General features: G+C 40.4%; 1 long non-coding RNA gene across 25 annotated transcripts in view; it reads right to left on the bottom strand.

Moving 5' to 3' along the window:
• LOC149121928 (uncharacterized) overlaps window positions 1-19207 on the bottom strand; it is a 352265-nt gene that overhangs the window by 303122 nt on the left and 29936 nt on the right. For 16 of the 25 annotated variants that reach the window (XR_016221589.1, XR_016221588.1, XR_016221607.1 and 13 more), the window contains one exon: window positions 7484-7643. The exons of 8 other annotated variants lie outside the window; for them this stretch is intronic. This is a non-coding gene — a long non-coding RNA (uncharacterized LOC149121928). Of the gene's footprint in view, window positions 1-7483; window positions 7644-18009; window positions 18478-19207 lie in introns of those variants that run through there. One more of the 25 variants, XR_016221604.1, reaches the window with a different exon arrangement.

Genomic DNA, 19207 nt, shown 5'->3' with positions numbered 1-19207 from the left:
AAAAGCTCCTTTCAATCTGTTTGACTAAAATAATTTCCTTTTTCCATATTCAGCACTGATACACTTAATACTCCATTTTAACTCAAAATGACTTTGTCCCTTCCTCCAAATGCTGTTGACCTTCAAGGTTCTTTGTGATCATTACATATGTACCATTTTATTCAGCAGATAATAGTATGATTTTTATTTTATGGGCAGAAAGCATATCAGAGGCTAAACATTAGTCAGTAAATCTCCATACTCAAGATGGAATGTTATGAAGCCCTTGATGACAAATAATTTTCTCAAAGTCATTGTCTTATCAACAGAAATGTCCTCATTCATATCCACCAATAGGCAAGAATGAGGGCCGAGTCAGCAAATGGCCACATAGAAGTTCTGATGGGAAACTTCAGGGAGAATGGAAATAGGTTGAGGGAAAGGGCATAACTGTAGAAGGAAACCTTCTTATTCATACAAGTTTAAAGATGATTATAAAATAAAGCTATGTTGGCGTGAAGATAGGGGTGCTGAAAGTAATCTTGACATAACAGTGCCTATTTATGAATGAGAGGGCAGATTGTATTAGCAAGTATTATACTACAGTGGTCTGGCAGCCACTAGAGATAAAGCCCACTATGGGACAATTCCAATCAGCCCTCTAGAAGCAAACATTAATTTTCCCCAAAGTGAACCTAAGTTCCAGCAGTGACTCTACCCTATTCACAAGATGGCTTAAAAAAAAAAAAGTTCCAATGACTTCAATTTTAAGAAGTCAAGAAGAGAAGGAACAAATTCTTGAAATAAATTATAGTTCCTTCAAACCAATATTAAATAAAGAAAAGCAAATGCTAAGATAACTTAGAAAATGTCAGAATTAGCAGCAAGTTTAGACCAGAGATAAGCAAGTACCTCAGAGAATTTAGAGTGAAAAAATATTGAAATTGCCGTCCAAGCAGGTTTCATAAACCAATCAAACCAGATAGCAAATAGTACAGGAAAGCACAGGTCATTCTTTCATCACTCAAGGGTCTGAGGAACCTTTAGGAAAGAATGTGTTGTTCAGTGACAGACCATGTACACACTGCTGGTCCCAAAAGCTAAAAAAGTTCTCTCGTCTTGTGATGTCACAGTAAAATTGTAGCACAGTGCATAATTCACAGGTTTGTACTGATGTTGGTGTAAACAAACCTATCATGCACCTACAATTACGTATAGTACATAATACTTCTTAATGATAAAAAATGTGCTATGGATTTCTGTAGTTACTATGTCATACTTTGTCATTATTGTAGAGTGCACTATGCAAACAGCCTGCTGTAAAACAGTATGCAGAATTACACTGGCCGCAGCCTCACACATCTGGTGTTTACTGCATTCCTTGCTTGCATCAAGCTGAGTGACTTTTCCATCTAGGATTGTGTAAGTACACTGTATGCTATTTGGACCATGAGGCATTTCTCAGAACATGCCCCAACTATTATATAACACGTACTACATATGTTTATCAAATCATCACATTGTATAGCTTGACTATATATAATTTTTATTGATCAAATATACTTCAATAAAGCAGGGGTGTGTGAAGATAGGAAAACAGTAAATTTCTTCTTATGAGTGGTGTTTTACCCAGTAGGATGGAAGTAAACATATGTTTAGTATGTTTCAGCTTATGGTAATTCCTAAATTCTATTTCAGCAAAGAATTATCACTAAAACACAAGAAAGTTCTATATAAGAATTATTTCAAGTGAGTAAAGTGATTATAATCATTTTGTAGTAATTAATACGAAGTAGAATCTAATTCATAGTTACTAAATGCAAGTACAAAGTCCCAATCTCCCAAGAAGTACCAAGACCAAGTGCTCATTACACGATAGACACGCAGTTCCTACACCAGAAAAGAACAGGTTTATGACCTATTTCTGAGGTGCACTGGTAGGGAGCTGGGTCAGAAGTGGAGTGGCCAGGACTCAAATTAGCACTCCAATATGGGATACAAACATCCCAAGTAGCCACTTAACCTGCTGTGCCAAAACACCTGATCCAGCATGCAGGTATCTCGATTGCTAGGCCAAACCCTACAGCAATAAACTCATTAAGTGAGGGAGGAAAAAGAATTACTCCTGGTCAGTCATGGTAGAGTTCATGGTGATCTATAGACCCCTTGCTCATTCAGGTCACTAATTGAGGCCCTCAATTCACCCATCACAGGCAGCACATCAGCCTAATGGGCTGAACAGAGTAACACTGGCAGATGACTTTGGGCAAGATACGCATGTCTACAGATATCAGACTTATTTCTAGAAATTAGGGAATTTTACACAAACCAAGCCACAGGGCCAAGCTGGAGTATTAGAAAACAAGATGTTGGCTCCAAGTGCAGTTTATCATTAGGAAAATGAAGCAAAACCAAAACTCATAACCCAGAATCTCCACTCAGAGTCCTGTGGCATCTTCTGGCCATTATCGATGGGGGAACAGAGGCTGGGCATTGATAATTTTGAATTCAGATCTCAAAGATTTTTGAATTCTGGTTCTCTGGTTTGAATCTTGACTGTGCTACCTACAAGCTGTTCATTCTTGGAAAATTATTACACCTCTGTAAGCCTTAGTCTTTCTATGTGTAAACAGAAATTCCTATAGTAGAATCCTCACAGCCTTGCAGAAAAGATTAAATAGACTTTATATTTAAAGTCTTTAGCATAGTACTTCTCATATTGAAGTATTCACTAGTGCTAATCATTAATTCTGCTATTTTATTTTAATATCATATAAATATAGCCATTCAGATACACTAATCTGACCTCAGGAGACCACTTAATGCTCTTAGACTCAGTCTATCATGCTGTTAAATGGGAGAAACATGTGCTTCACACACATTGTTTAAGTTGCAAATTTTAAAGTCTGAAACAAAAATACTTAAGTCCCATTTCCTGTTTAAAACCACTGATCTGGGTCAGCACCGCGGCTCACTAGGCTAATCCTCTGCCTAGCGGCGCCGGCACACCGGGTTCTAGTCCTGGTCGGGGCGCCGGATTCTGTCCCGGTTGCCCCTCTTCCAGGCCAGCTCTCTGCTGTAGCCAGGGAGTGCAGTGGAGGATGGCCCAGGTGCTTGGGCCCTGCACCCCATGGGAGACCAGGAGAAGCACCTGGCTCCTGGCTCCTGCCATCGGATCAGCGTGCTGCGCCGGCCGCAGCGTGCCGGCCGTGGTGGTCATTGGAGGGTGAACCAACGGCAACGGAAGACCTTTCTCTCTGTCTCTCTCTCTCACTGTCCACTCTGCCTGTCAAAAAAAACCACTGATCTGGTAATATAATTTGTGGTATTTACTCAAAGGAAATTTTTTTAAAGAAAGGGAATTTCTTTAAATAGAATAGGAAATGTCTTTTATTTTGCTTAATCTTTTAAAGTAATTTTTGCTAGGCATTAATAATTCAATGCTACCATTAAAAGATTATGTCATATATACTATATTTATCGGGGAGAACTCCATTTTGTTACAAGTCTGACATAAAAACCATGGTGTCTTTGAACAAAAATAGTGAATAAATGCAAAAATAATCTGGTTGTGTTAAGGTCATGAGGATATAGTTATGAAAAGAATAATAAATAAAAAGGTACTGTGAAACTGTAAATTGTGACATGCTAGTAAGGTGTTAATGAAAATCAGCCATACTGAATTTCAATAAACAGGCAGACATCATCAAGTGCTCCTCCCGTTCACAATGACCCTATTTGTAACCATGTAGGACCTAGTTACTCTATCATTTACTCTATGAAAGTGAATTTTCTGAGCCTGGTAAGCAGGAAAGAGAGGCAACTTCCTTAAGGCAGAAATAGGTTTAAATTTTAACCATTACCAGGCCCGCTCAGCCAGGAACACACACACACACATCAAAGCCAGAGCTCAAGCAGTCTCTCACCTGGGACAACTGGTCTGGCAGAAGAGTGCTCACAGCACACCAGACGTGCCTGACCAAAAGATACCTTTCTTCTTCACTGAGTTCATCAGGGAGCTGCGGTGACTGATGTCTAAGCTTGACTTACTGCTGGCCAAGATGCTGCGTCCTTTGTTCTCCTTGACCTCTGATTTGGGCATCCTAAAACTTCCAGCTGCCTCACTTCCTGCTCAGTTTGATCACTTCAGTAATGGGTAAAACTGTGTTTATATATGCTTGACTTCTTAACAGCTACCTCCTTTTCCATAACTTCCTGGCTCCCCAAACTCCAAGCCCGTATAAGAAACACAAGTCAAAAGTGTCTGGGAGCCTTACAGCTAGGGATGATGCTGAATTGAACCCAACCTTGAATCTCTCCTGGGTCTGACTTCCCACTGCCTCTGCTGACAAAATCTCAAGAAAACAAAGGACTGAATCACAGAATGTTCCTGATGTACGGAAAAGACGACAGTGAGCCCCTATGGCTACCACAGGCTTCAGTGAAGAATCTGCAAACTTACACGGCAGGAAAAGAGAGTGAAGCTCCCATGATCCTGATATTAAGACTTAGGTAAGTCCTGCTTGGTTGCATGGCCTGTTCAAATGCAGCATGAGGGGCAGGCATTTGGCCTAGTGGTTAAAATTCCACATTGCCCGAGTTCAATACCCCATTCTAGCTCCTGACTCCAGCTTCCCACTATGGCAGACCCCAAGAAGCAGCCATGATGGCTCAAAAAAAAAAAAAAAAAAAAAAAAACTGGGCTCCTTCCACTCACATGGGAGACTGACTCCCATCTTTGATCCCAGTCCACCTGTAACCACTGCAGGCATTTGGAGGGTGAAGCAGCAGGTGCAAGATCTGCCTCTGCGTTGGTCTCTTTTCCTCTTAATGAAATATATATATATATATATAAAATAGAATCTATATATTACATGCAAAGAAATAGTAGGAGGGGCGACAGGTAGATGCTTCCTAGCCACATTCCTCATCACTCTGATGCCACTGAATGCCTCTGATCCCCCTCCTGTGCTCCAGCCCAGTCTCCTGAGCAACACTTTCTGCCACACACTCCCTAGTGCCTCTGGATTTCCCAGTTCACAGAATATACACGGTGTTGGTTCTCACAGAAATGTGACTCAGGCACTTCCTCAGCATTTATGCAGTTTTCTTCTTGTAGTCCTATATACGGGGAACAACTCAGAACAAACATATCAATCTCCTAAATGGAATTTCTAAACTGATGAGTTCCACAGGGTGACTATTAAAAACTGTGTCTGCAGCCTAGACACAGATGAACATAGGCTCTTAGGGTTGTATTGAAATCCGTGAAGTCTGCCAGCATGCGATTTTGCTGGTTTTAAATACATTTGACAGAGCTGAGCTGATTTTTAATTTCATTTCTGTCAAAAATCAATCAAGAAGTAGAAGTAGTTTTTATGAACCTATTTGTTACATGCTCACCACTGTACTAGAAGATGTAAGGGATTGAAAAGAAAACCAAGCCAGTCTATAGTCTCAAGACTTCACTATCCATTTGTGAACAAGTGAGTGTGCACACACACACACACACACACGCCACCACACACTGCTTAACAATGGGGTTATGTTCTGAAAAAAGTGCCGTGAGGCAATTTTTTATAAGGTGTACAGAAGTAGGATGGCCACGTAGATACAACCTTATGGGACCACTGCCCCATGTGCAGTCTGTCACCGACTCCACCATCGTGATACACTGCATGAGTACACACAGAGACACAAAACATTCACAAAACAAGAATGCACAGTCAAATGTGTAAAGGCAATAATACTATCTGCCACACACTGAGTACCTACAGAAGTAACTACTTCATAAACATGATTTTGAAGCCTCACGACAACTCAAAGTTCTCAGCTACTATTTTTTCTCCATTTAACAGATTATGTTTCAAAAATCTCATTCTAAAATCACACTCAAGGTAAAATTCTTATTCAGTTGAGGTCTAGTCTTCACAATTTTTTTAGGTCAGGTGGAGAACTGAACTCAAATAATAGCCATTATAAGATCTAAATATTAAAGAGTATACATAAGAGAACTCAGTAGGGGCAAATCTCTAGCAGGAAAACTAAGATGGGATAATTTTCCCTATACAGATGTTTCCCAGCACCAAAGACTTGAATTTTATTTATTTATTTATTTTTATTTATCTATTTGACAGGTAGAGTTATAGACAGTGAGAGAGAGAGAGAGACAGAGAGAAAGGTCTTCCTTCCGTTGGTTCACCCCCCAAATAGCTGCTACAGCCAAAGCTACACCGATCCGAAGCCAGAAGCCAGGTGCTCCCTCCTGGTCTCCCATGGGGGTGTAGGAGCCCAAGCACTTGGGCCATCCTACACTGCCCTCCCGGGCCACAGCAGAGAGCTGGACTGGAAGAGGAGCAACTGGGACTAGAACCCGGCGCCCATATGGGATGCCCAGCGCCACAGGCGGAGGATTAACCAAGTGAGCCACGGCGTTGGCCCCATAAAAGACTTGAAAATTAATCAGCTTACTCCAAAATCAGGACTTAAGCACTGGCAAAAAAAAAAAAAAAAAAAGTAACCCAAGGGTATTTCAAAAAGTTCATTGAAAACAGAAATTAAGATAAATTATTTTGTTGCATTTTTTTCAAATCCATGCATTGCTTTGTACAATATGCATTTCCATTACCTTTTTGAAGTTTCCTGCATATGCATATATGGATCATAATGTACATTGTATCCTCATGTGCATTGTTTCATATTAAGCGTGATAAGAGTTTAGAAGTGAGATCGTTATTTTATTTCTATCCCATTGATAAAACCAAGAACCAGACTTACTATGCATCACATAGCTCACCAATAGCCCAGCTCTGCACTCACATCATTGTTTGGTCCAAGCCAATGCCACGCGATGACAACTCAGTGCCACCTGGGACTGGTGACACACTTCGAGGGACCCAAAGAAAAATGAACATTCAGAGCTGCTTGTTCAAAATGTACTAAGAATTTCAAAACAGCAACTGCAGAGTATTAAATCAAGTGCAGGGCCCTTCTAAGTAGCTGCACGTGTCATAGGCTCATGAAGCTGACACCACTGCAAATTAAACTGTGAAATCAATCATTCAAGAAGGTGCTAATTGAACAAGGCAAAGAGTATGGAAGTATTAACAGCTATTGCTTCTCTAGGAAGCACTGTGAAAATACCTGTGACAGATGCAATCCAAGCTGTATGATGATAATCACCCTCCTCTAAATAAATTATTCAGATTCAGAAATGCCTGCCCATCAGCTTTTGCAAAATAAGATAAACACATTTCTTCCCAAGCTACTTACTGAACACATTAATATGTATTTTTTTTCCAAATGTAATGCTCTGATATACTTCAGACTGACAAGATGAAGGCATCAGCAAAGTTCATTCAAGAGCAGGGAAACCATCAAATTAGTGTGTAGCTTCCAGCAAACATACTGTTTGGCCTGTGTTCCTAGCACATCATTTCAGAATAAGCGACTTGAGGAAGGTGGGTACACAGATGTTTTCAGAACAGAGAGCTGAAATAAGCACCTGAAGGGGCTATCCACGAAGAGCAGATGTTTGCAGGTGAGCTGGGACCCGTGAATTGAACTCTCAAAATAAGATGATCTTCTGGAATGGATAAAAGCCCACTGCTCAGTCACCTCTGTAGAACTTCTGTGCTGACTGGCTGTGAGAGCCAGTGCCTATTCTGATGAGGAAACAGGAAGGAAAAAGTGTGTTCAGCTTCTTGTCCTGTTATTCACACTTTTAGGCCTACTAGAAAACCTCTGAACACTTGAATTTTGGTCAAGAACACTCAAGAAAAGGTTTTGAACCAGGACACATTTAATATGGAGTGGAGAAGGCAAAAAGAAAAATTACTAAGTGATTGATGTTATGGCTGTAATAGTTGTTCCCCCTGGACTAATGCAGGAGTTTACTCCCCAGAGTCTTATGTTAGTGGTAAAAAGAGGGTAGAAACTTTACCGAGTTATGGTGTTTAGAGACCTTGGTGTTTAGGGGCCTGGGGGAAGAGATTAGACTGGGTTAGCTCTTTAGAATGGAGCCCCCCGATTGAATTCCAGTGAGAGAGGGAGACAGAAAGAGATTGTGCAGATACCGATATACACGTGTGCTCCCTGTGTCTTTCCTTGTGATGTCCTGTGCCACCTCAAGACTGTCAGCAAGGGCCGGCGCCGCAGTTCACTAGGCTAATCCTCTGCCTGCAGCGCCAGCACCCGGGATTCTGTCCCAGTTGCTCCTCTTCCAGTCCAGCTCTCTGCTGTGGGCTGGGAAGGCAGTGGAGGATGGCCCAAGTGCTTGGGCCCTGCACCCGCATGGGAGACCAGGAGGGAGCACCTGGCTCCTGGCTTCAGATCGGCGCAGCGCGCAGGCGGTAGCAGCCATTTGGGGGTTGAACCAAGAGAAGGAAGACCTTTCTGTCTCTCTCTATCTAACTCTGTCAAAAAAAATTTAAAAATAAAAAAATTTTAAAAAGACTGTCAACAAGAATGTCTTCATCAGAAGCCAAACCAATGGGTCCCAACTGATCATAGACTGTGAACCTCCAGAAATCTGAGCCAACATAAACCTCTTTTCTTTATGAAGTTAGCCTGCCCAGGGCATTTTATTATAACAAGAAACGCCTAATATGAGTAAGATACCTCCTTTATTTTTCATTAAAACTAAACCAGATATGATCTAAAAAAAATTTAAATCAACTAGATACAAATAAGGGAAAAATTACACAAATGTCCATTTCATTTTTCAGAACAAATATCTATGCATTATAGTTTCTTTTTGAACAATTTTTACCCATTACCAAAGCTTCTTCCACATTTCCAGGTATTTGTCAACAGAGTATCACACTGCCAGCACCAATCCTGTCACAGTGTAGGCTGCTCTAACAAAACACCCTGAACTAAGTGGCTTACCAACATTCGTTTTTCACACTTCTGGAGACTGAAGTGCAAGATCCAGATGCCTGCAGATTACTTACTGGTTCAGCTTCATTATTTAGAGTCTTATTCTTTAGTATTGTAGGGCTGAATTTCGAAGTCTATTTGAAGGCTGCTTTATTCTCTTCACTCACTCATAGCCCTCTTGGGATCTCTACTTCATGAACTAGGCATTCAGGGCAGACCCCACCTCTACACATACATCTGGGCTGGCTGGATCTCAAATGCATCCCAGATGTCTCTCCAATGCCCAGGGGTTACCAGGTTAATAGGCTAGAATTAACAGAACCTAGAAGGCTGAAAGAAGGGCCTGGTAGGTCTAAGATGAGGCCTCAGAGGAAGAGGTACTGCTCTAGGACTCACATTCAGGAGCTTGGATGACATCCCCTAGGAAGTGGGACTATTTGGGCACAGTGAAGATAACCTGTTCCTATGAAAGTACTCAAAATACTTCATTCTGGCAGTGCTAGAACAAAGCAGGGTGAAGAGTGTTCATGGGATAACACTTAGTACAATAGCTAATGAACATGAAAGATCAAAGTTCCTGCTGAACTCAATAGTTTTATAGACCAAAGCAAAGTATGGAACAGTGACTTTAGAACTGAAACAGCAACTTAATATGAGGCATATTCCCATGAACTTTTACACAATGCTAATTTTCAACAATCTTACCAATACCCTGGAAATGCCACATTTCAAAATGTGTGCCATGGAGCATATGAAATTATAAACTATGATTATTTTACTTTCCATTCCCAGATAAAAGTTTTTTAAAGATATTTTTATTGGAAAGACTGAGTGACAGAGAAACAGACAGACAGAAAAAGAATGAAATCTTCCATTTGCTGGTTCACTGCCCAAATGGCCTATAAGCTGGGACTGGGCCAGCCCAAAACCAGGAGCCTGGGACTCCATCCAGGTGTCCCATGTGGGTGGCAGGGGTGCAAGCACTTGGGCCATCTTCTGCTGTCTTCCCAGGCACATTAGTAGAGAGCTGGATTGGAAGCAGAGCAGCAGGGACTTGAACTGGCGCTCTAACTTGAGATGTCATTGTAGCAAGCAGTGATTTAACCCACTGTGCTACAATGCCGGTCCTCCAGATAAAATGTTTGAGGCCAAGCATCTTTTTATTATTTAATTGTCATTGTATTTCTTTTTTGTCCATGAAATGTTCATATATTTTGTACATTTTTTAGTTGTTTATCCTTAGGTTATTGAATTGTAAGTGTTTTTAATGAATAATTCCTGGATATTAATCTATTTTAGGCATTCATATTAATCTTCTATTTAAGGCATTCATTTTGCTATTTTCCATTTGTTTCCTATGTTTGTAGATAAACATAAGGATTTTATTATTAATTTAGTAAAGCCAAATTTCCAAATATTTTCCTTTATATATTTTTAAACATTTATTTGATTTGTTTGAAAGGCAGATTTAGAGAGGAAGAGGGAGACATAGAGACAGAGACCTTCCCTTCCTTCAGAACTTATTTAGCTTTGTACTCACCTTTTGCCCCTCTCTTGGAATATCCTCCACACAAGCACACTGCAATGCCCTGCTCCTTCCCTAAGTCCTGACTTGCTTTTTTAGCTTAGTCGCCAGTTCTTTTATGAAGCCTTCCTTTTCTGCTTCAGCCTTCAATGGCTTTCTCTTTCAGCCTCCCAAGCCATTTGTCACTGAACCTTACATCAGTTTATGACTATGAATAGCAGTGAACTGGATAGCTGCAGCATTCAAGTAGGGAATCTTAATGAGTATCAGGATCAAGACTATAGGAAGTGCCAAGAATGGAATAATCCAGCTCTCACCTTGGGGCAGTGGCTTCTCAGAAATATCCGATTATTTTTACATAGTATATAAGCCCAAAATTCCAGATCTACTATTTTTTTAAACCAGCATCCCATATGGGTACCAATTAGGTTCCCAGCTGCTCCACTTCTGAGCCAGCTCCCTGCTGATGGCCTGGGAAAAGCAGCCAAAGATGGCCCAAATCCTTGGGCTTCAACTTGGCCCAGTCCTGGTTGTTGCAGCCATCTGGGGAGTGAACCTGCAGGTAGGTGGAAGATCTCTGATAAGCCTGATAAATTTCAAGTCAAAAAATGCATTGAAAATACCTAACCTACCAAACATCCAAGCTCTGCAGCACCATAAACAATAGTGTCAGTTTTTTCCCCGTCATGATCAGGTGGCTGACTGGGATCTGAGCTCCACGTTGCTGCATGATATCATGAGAAAGATCACAGCACATGTCACTAGCCCAGAAAAGATCAAAATTCAGAGTACATTTCCTACTGAAAAATAGAACTTAGTCCCCCTAGGCTGTTCTGAAAATCAAACAGCATTTACATGTCAAGCTCACTACAAACAATAGGTTTGAGGTCACAGACATAAGAGAAGTTGGTGGACTGTAAGATGTCAACATTACAGGCTCTTTCATTCTGTTGTTGAGAGCTGTCCTAGCCTCGCACAAATATATCTTAGTTATTGTTGTGTTGCTGTTATTGTTCCTTCTTAAAAACTGCAGAGTGTGTGAAGGAAGATCTCAGTAGAATCTGTTTCTGTTGAGAGCAAGTGTGTGCCCTCCTCTGAGACCACACAACTTTTATCTTGGGAAACATCAGTTCCATGGAAAGGAAGGGAAGCAAAAGACCCCTTAAAATCCTTGCACACAAAATTGTTGAACTCTTTACTTAGTATAGACTAAATTGATCTTCTGTATATAAAGATAATTGAAAATGAATCTTGAGGAAGAATAGGATGGGAGAGGGAGTGGGAGATGGGATGGTTGTGGGTAGGAGGAAGGTTATGGGGGGGGGCCGCTATAATCCAAAAGTTGTACTTTGGAAATTTGTATTTATTAAATAAAAATGTAAAAACAATTCTTGCACACAAAAGTTCTAAGTTATTCGGAGTACATATCTCAGAGTGTAACTCCTATTGTAGCTGCCTGAATGTACCCCCGTGTCACGCCATTTCTGTGAATATGGGTCTCTACCTATCAACTTCTGGGTATCCCTGTGTATATTTTGGGCTATATATATATGGGAATATTGTGTGTGACTCTTCTTAGCTGTGTGTATTTCAGTGAAACTATAATCTATGTGTGTCTGTGTATGTGTCTCTAAGTTGTAAATATTGTGAATGTGCTTCTGTGTGTGTCAGGGTTTATATACATTTTTCTATAAAATTTAAGATTGTTGTCTCTGTACCTAGATATGCATTTCTGTGTGTGCATAAATATCAGGACCACAAGTCTGTAGCCACAGGTGTCTGTGTGTATATCTCTGTGGCATGTGAGTCTCTAATAACAGTTGTATGTGTATCTGAGTTCTTTTCTCTGTGCCATGTCTGTTATTGAATTCCTCTACTGTATCTTACACCACATGAACCAAAAGTATGTATGTGTGTTTCTATGATGAAGTACAAAACTTAGCAGCATCAGTGTGTGCCATCAGAACTTCTAAGTTACCCTATAACGTTATCAAACCAACCCTTTGAAAACAAAGACCATTGGTTCTCCAACCTTTCTGCAGGGGTTCTGGGGTGCTCTTAAAAAACCCTTGATGCCCAAACTCCACTTGCTAATAAATTCTTTTTTATCATTTTATAGTGGAGTCTAAATCTGAAAGCTTTGTGAAGCACCCCCAGTGATTCCATGCACAGCCATGGTTGGGACCAACCACACCAGGCAAATGGATGAGTCTCTGTCACTCCCTCCACAAAGCTGAAAAGTATTTTGCTTGCCTGTGACATCAAAAACATCCACTACAAAGTAAGAGTGTTTTTAATAAATTACCCCATGTAGAAAAGCACACTGCCACTTTCATGTTGAAGAGAAAGGTAACACACCTGACTGGACCCTGTGAGTCTCAAATAGACGACCTAACAATGCATCTTGAAAGCTTAGAAAAACAAGAACAAACTAAACCCCAAATTAGCAGGAGCCAAGAAATAATAAGGATCACAGCATAAGTAAATAAATTCCACAAATTAGGTATCGATAGAACATTCCTCAAAATTATGAAGGCTATACATGCAAACAGCCAATATCATATTGAAAAGGTAAAAGCTGAAAGCATTTCCTGTTAAATCTGGAACAAGATAAGGATTCCATTTTCACCACTCTGATTCAATATATAACTGGAAGTATTAGCAAGAGCAATTAGGAAGGACAAAGAAAGAAAGGGCATTAAAACTGGAAAAGCGAAAGTCAAACATCCATTTTTCCAGATTACGTGATGTTGTATATGGGAAAACCTAAACACTCCACCAACAAGCTGCTAGAACTGATAAACTTACTTAGTAAGGTGGCAGGCTACAAAATAAATATATAAAAAACATAACTTTTTTATATACTAATGATATCACTGAAAGAGAAGTTAAAGAAACGATATTCAAAATAGTCACAAAAATCAAATATTTAGGAATAAATTTAACTGAAGAATAAAAGATCACTACAATGAAAATTATAAACACTGATGAAAGAAATCAAGGAAACAAAAAAATGGAAAGATATTCCTTGCTCATGGATTAGAAGAATCATTATTAAAATGTCTGTGCTACCTAAAGCAATCTACAGATTCAGTGCAATCCCTATGAAAATACCAATAACACTCTTTAAAAAATTAGAAAAACCAATCCTGAAGTTCATATGGTGTCACGAAAGACCCAGAATAGCCAAGGCAATTCTGAGCTAAAGAAAAAAAAAATCAAGCTGAAGGAATCACAACATCTGACTTTAAAACATACTACAAGGCCACAGTAGTTAAAATAGCATGGTACTGACATGTAGATCAACAGAACAGGACAAAGAACTCAGACATTATCCCATGTATATGGAGCAAGCCAATTTTTGACAAAAGTGCCCAGACAACATATTGGAGTAAAGATAATCTCTTCAATAAATAGTTCTGGCAAAACTGGATGTATATATGTAGAAGAAGAAATTAGATCCACACCTCTCACAATATAGAAAAATCAACTCAAAATTGATAAAAGATTTAAATTTAAGATCTGAGACAATGAATTTCCTGGAAGAAAACGTAAGGGAAACACTCCAAGATATTGGTATAAAGGATGACTTCTTGGACACAACCCCCAAAGCAAAGGCCACAAAACCAAAACTAAACAAATGGGATTATATGAAACTCCGTAGCTTCTGAACAGAAAAGGAATAAATAGAGTGAAGGGACCTCCAACAGAATGAGAAAAAATATTTGCAAGCTGCCTGGCCAATTATCAGCAACTCAACAACAAAAAATAACCAATCCACTTAAGAAATGGGCAAAGAGTTCAATAGACAGTTCTCAAAAAGAGAAAAGCAAATGGCTGACAAATATATTAAAAATGCTCAACATCACTAGCTATAAAGGAAGTACATATTAAAACCACAATGAGATACCATCTCACCCCTGTCAAATGGTCTTTACCCCCAAAATGAAGAGTAACAAATGCTGGTGAGCATGCAGAGAAAGGGGAGCACCTTGGTGTGAATGTGATTTCCTGCAGCCACTGTAAACAACGTGGAGACTTCTAAATAGACTTGCCAATTGATCCAGCAATCCCACTGTTGAATATATACCCAAAAGACGTGACAATGTTCTATCAAAGAAATACATGCACCACCATGTTTATAGCAGCACTGTTCACAATAGCCACAACACGGAATCAAACAATGTGTCCATCATTAGATGAATCGATAAAGAATGGAATATTATGCAATTATTTAAAAAAATAAAGTTATACCGGCCAGCGCTGCAGCTCACTAGGCTAATCCTCTGCCTGCGGCGCCAGTACCCTGGGTTCTAATCCTGGTTGGGGTGCCAGGTTCTGTCCCGGTTGCTCCTCTTCCAGTCCAGCTCTCTGCTGTGGCCCAGGAAGGCAGTGGAGCATGGCCCAGGTGCTTGGGCCCTGCACCCGCATGGGAGACCAGGAGGAAGCACCTGCCTCCTGGCTTTGGATCAGCACAGCGTGCCGGCCATAGCAGCCATTTGAGGGGTGAACCAATGGAAGGAAGGCCTTTCTCTCTGTCTCTCTCTCTCTCTTACTGTCTAACCCTGCCTGTCAAAAAATGAAAACAAAAAAAAACTAAAAAAAGTTAAACCATTTACATCAAAAGAATACAAATGGAGGACATCATGTTGAATGAAATAAGCTAGACACAGAAAAGCAAATACTACATGTTCTCCCTTACATGTGAGAGCTAAAATTTAGAAAGGAAAAAAAAAAATAGATGCCTGTGTATATCAGTATTGCTGCAAATATATTTTTGGCAAGCTTTGTTTTATATCTCTGTCAATCCAATGGTTAAGCATATTATACTTCTATAGTGTTAATGATTCATGACTATTTTAAAATTTACTATAGATAAGTGAAATGGTCATCTTTCCATTTGATTTTTGTTTATGGCCATTTCCTGTATTACTACTGAACTAGGGCCTTTTGCTTTTTATTGGTTTATCTATTTATTTAGTAGAGCATTAAGCCCCTTAAAAGTAATGTTAATTTAAAATATATTATCTCAGGGCTGGTGCTGTGGCTCAATAGGTTAATCCTCCACCTGCGGCACTGGCATCCCATATGGGCGTCAATTCTAGTCCCAGCTGCTCCTCTTCCAATCCAGCTCTGAGCTATGGCCTGGGAAAGCAGTGGAAGATGGCCCAGATGCTTGGGCCCCTGCATCCACATGGAAGACCCGGAAGAAGCTCCTGGCTCCTGGCTTCAGATCAGCACTGCTCTAGTCATTGTGGCCATTTGGGGAGGGGACCAGAGGATGGAAGACCTTTTTCTCTGTCTCACCCTCTCACTGTAACTCTGTCAAATAAATAAATAAATAAATAAATAAATAAAATCTTTTAAAAAATATATTATCTCAAAACCAAAAAACAAAGAAGGAAAGAAAGAAATGGGTGGGGGTAGAGGGAAGGGTGGGAGAAAGCAAGGAAATATTCTTAGAATTAGACCTGTGAACTACAGTGCATGTGTTCTTTGTAGTCATATTATATTAACATGAAAAAATAAAGTATCAGACAAAAATAATGCAATTAAAAAACTGTTTAAAACAAACAACTGAGGAAAAACTCTCCTTGAAGTACAATCCTTTCATTCTAGCAGATAATTGATTCCTTTGACATATATGTCTGTCTTATTAAAAAGATGCAGTGCAACCTTAATTTCCATATAAACTCATGTATTTACTGCAAGTGTTTGGCAAACCAAAGGAGGATTTATAAGTATAATAAACCCAGTGCTTCATAAAAATTACATGCATTTTGAGCATTCATTACCAAGGAAGAAAGCTAAAAGAAGGGTCCAAAATGGGAGGAAAACTCTTGTCTGTGGGAGTAGAGATCTAAAGATGGACATAAGAAAGAATTCAAGAGGGGAGAAAAAAAATAAAAGGTCACATGCTCAGACCCTGGCAAACAGAGCTACCCCACCCCTATGAGATGTGTTTGTGCAAACTAGAAAAAGATTTCCCTTCCCAGGGATCCAATCAGAGCAGGGTGACTTCAAGGCTAGCATCCTGAATAACTGCAGATGGGGATCCTGGGAGAAGGTTCTATGGAAAGGGGCTATGCCCCCATTTGTGATGCCTGCCTCTAGAGAATTATCCAAGTATCTGAAATCTCCCACCCGAATCACATCAGACAGGAAAATAGGTAGATTCTCAAACAGTTCTTGGAAAGCACTACGTATCTAGCTGTCGACTTGGACATCAATGGGTGCCCATGGAATTCTTCTGGAATGAATGAGGGAGTGATTGAATTGCTTTTTAGTAATCGGATGGTCCTTAGCAGGCAAGTCAGAAGGCTCTCCCAGATGATTAAAGGAAACCAAGAGCCACTAGGGACACCCTCAGGGACCCTGTGCAGCAAAGGACTCATGGAAAAAACTCAAGGGATATGCCAATGTTGATCCCAGTAATAAAAATGTGAAGAAAATACACAAGTACCTATACTAGATATCTATAGCCCACAATTTTAAGGAAATATTAATAGGGAAGGTATGGAATTGGACTATTTGGGAAGTTTAAAACAAGAAAGGTAGAAATCCCACAGAATGTTAGAGCAGGCATTGACCCTAGAGTGTGTCTCGTCTACCCACTTTCATCTGGTCATGAAAACTTGGTGTCCAGAGACATAAAGGATGCCTCTGGCCCCAGGTTACTGGTGAATGACAGCAGTCGAGAGGCCCAGTTTGTTTACTCCTTATCTGCTGCTTGTTCCATGCCTTGGGCTGCTTTACCTCCCTTTGGCTTGAGTAAAGCTGTATGGAGGTGTTGACCTTGAGAACCAGTGTAAAGACCATTGCAGCCCTGGGGTTTCTCCATCCCGGATTTACCCAAATTCTTAGAGGAATGATACGAACAGCTATCCCTTTGGGAATTAACAGTTACGAGTTCCTCCCAGCCCCACTATTTAGAATATGAGAGGGATTATTACAACCATGATGCAAATATTACCATCAGCAAGAGGAGTTTGAGACTACCCTGTTGTTATTATCCTCTGACTCAGGGTGATAGGCTCCTGGAGAGATGGCGGTTGGGCCAGTACCCATATAACCCATATATCTTGATGAAATCAAATGTCTGTGTGAGTTTTGGAAGTTGAAAACACACACACACACACACACACACGTGCACATATGTATCTGTGTGTAACATACATTTATTTTCCACTGTAGAATGGCCCCCAAAACTTCACAGGAATAATCCTAAATCTTATGCAACAGGTGTTTTTAAATTAGTCATCATCAGGAGCCAGTACTGTGGCGCAGTGAGCTAGAACCCCGGTCTGCAGTGCTAGCATCCATATAGGTGCCAGTTCACATCCCAGCTGTTCCACTTCTGATCCAGCTGTACCTGCATGGGAGACCAGGAAGAAACTCCTGGCTACTGGTTTCAAATTGGCCCAGCTCTAGCCATTGCAGCCATTTGGGGAGTGAACCAGCAGACGGAAGACCTCTGTATGTGTGTGTGTGTGTGTGTGTGTCTACCTCCCTCCGTAACTTGTCTTTCAAATAAATAAAATAAATCTTAAAAAATAATTAGTCATTATTTGAAGTTGTTCAAGAAAACTGTCAAATTGGTCCTGCTATCAGGTAGATTCAGCAGTCATTTATCTGTGCCTGAATTACAGTTCTTCCTAAAACACCAAACCACACCCTAGTCCCCTAAACAGCTGGGGTTGCCCTACTTTAAAGCAACATGCTGCCACTCACTAGTGAGAAATCAGCTTTCAGAAACCACCAAAGTTGGCCCTTAAAGCTCTGGAGGCTGGCCGGCGCTGCGGCTCACTAGGCTAGTCCTCCGCGTGCAGCGCCGTGCACCCCGGGTTCTAGTCCCAGTTGGGGCACCGGATTCTGTCCCAGTTGCTCCTCTTCTAGTCCAGCTCTCTGCTGTGGCCCAGGAAGGCAGTGGAGGATGACCCAGGTGCTTGGGCCCTGCACCCGCATGGGAGACCAGGAGGAAGCACCTGGCTCCTGGCTTCAGATCGGTGCAGCACGCTAGCTGTGTAGGCCATTTTGGGGGTGAACCAGCGGAAGGAAGACCTTTCTCTCTTTCTCTCTCTCACTAACTCTGCCTATAAAAAAATAAAAATAAAAAATAAAAACCTGGAGGTTAAAGAAAGAAAATGGAAAATGTCAGGTTAAATCTGGCAGTTCTTAAAAGGTGCTAATCAGAAAGTGACCGTTAGAGAAATGTTACCAAGATTTAGTTTCCTAAGATGAGAAAAAAGAAATATATGAGACAAGAAATGAGAACATCAATGCCCAACAGGAGAAGAATTTTCCCTCAGTGATGTGCTACTCTGAATTTAGCACTTGCAGGCACAGTGAGCTTCCATAATTTTTTCCCAAGAAGAATAAAAACCTCAGAAATGAAAGACTTTATTACATCCATACCTCTTTTCTTGAATATAGCAGAGGTTTTTTTAAGGAATTTTTTAATACATTATGTTCTCAAGGTCACAGCAAATGCATAATTACAACACAATACTCATCAATTTTCATGTTAATGTGATTAATGTGCTATTAATACAAAGAGAACAATGCCACATAGTTCAGAGACACAATCCTAATAATATAATGATACTTCCCCCCTGAATCCCACCCCACAGCAGCATTGCAGCCGCTACAAGCAGCTGCCCAGTGTTTCTAAATAGGTCTTGTCATTTGGGCTTGTAACCCTGCTTAGAAGCTCAGTCCCTGTAAAATATATTCCTATAAAGCTGCTCCCTAGTGAACAGAAAAATCAGTGGAAATTCCAACCAAGAAACAAAATAAGGCAACAATGTTATTTCCTCTAGTAAT

This window comes from Oryctolagus cuniculus, chromosome 15, assembly GCF_051225735.1.
Source record: "Oryctolagus cuniculus isolate XC-2025 breed Fujian yellow rabbit chromosome 15, ASM5122573v1, whole genome shotgun sequence".
NCBI lineage: Eukaryota > Metazoa > Chordata > Mammalia > Lagomorpha > Leporidae > Oryctolagus > Oryctolagus cuniculus.
Note: the sequence above shows the minus strand (reverse complement) of the source record. Positions and strands in the feature narration are given on the sequence as shown.